The sequence below is a fragment of the Penaeus monodon genome, chromosome 33 (assembly GCF_015228065.2).
Source record: "Penaeus monodon isolate SGIC_2016 chromosome 33, NSTDA_Pmon_1, whole genome shotgun sequence".
NCBI lineage: Eukaryota > Metazoa > Arthropoda > Malacostraca > Decapoda > Penaeidae > Penaeus > Penaeus monodon.
The window spans coordinates 31,009,182-31,009,881 of record NC_051418.1 but is presented as its reverse complement, the minus strand read 5'-3'; the positions used below and the strand labels follow the sequence as shown (position 1 = coordinate 31,009,881).

Below are 700 nucleotides of genomic sequence, written 5' to 3'. Positions count from 1 at the left end.
ATTTATTCATTCTCTCCGTAGGTTCCCTCACATCAGGAGTTCAAAATGGTTGTTGATTTATATAGCTGGTATCATCAGGTGAAGAAGAAAGGTAAGAGGTCCTTTTTTCAGTAGCACTTTCATGCTGCTCATATAAGAGTATTATACTTGGCTTTGACTATGGTGCCCCTTCATTTCAGCATGTGTGTAGAAGCTTTTGGTTATGAATTTATGTCTACAGAAGGCAAATTTGTATTTTTAGGTATTCTTGATTTTGATGATCTATAGTCAGTAAACAGTTGCATTTTGTTAATTTGTTTATTGCAGCCTTAATAAATCTCACCATGTATTGCATTTGGCTACTAAAAATTGCACTTGGGGACTGTATTATTTAACGTAATCTCCCTCTCCACCCATTGCTAAATACTGTAGATGAGCTCACAGAAATGAAGTGCCATGTTTCTCCTGTTCATCCTGTACTGATTGGTGGTCATTCATAAGTAAGTATAGGGAAGAGAGGGAGACCAGCCAATGACTGATGATAATGATGTGAGCAGAGGTGAATGTAAAAGTGGGAAGAAAGATCATGAGTGAAAGTTTATGAGGTACACAGTGCAAGACAAGGTGTTGGTCTGTTTGTCATTAGTTTGATCATTTGCATCTTGTGAATTAACTTTGCACAACATTTTTAAGGAGCAATTACACATCAAATGGGAGGCTT

General features: G+C 37.0%; 1 protein-coding gene across 1 annotated transcript in view; it reads left to right on the top strand.

Moving 5' to 3' along the window:
* The window catches only part of LOC119594373 (breast cancer type 2 susceptibility protein homolog), a gene marked incomplete at its 3' end in the record, with an annotated part of 20,050 nt that overhangs the window by 1,738 nt on the left and 17,612 nt on the right, over positions 1–700 (top strand). Inside the window, 1 exon segment of the mRNA XM_037943432.1 lies at positions 22–91.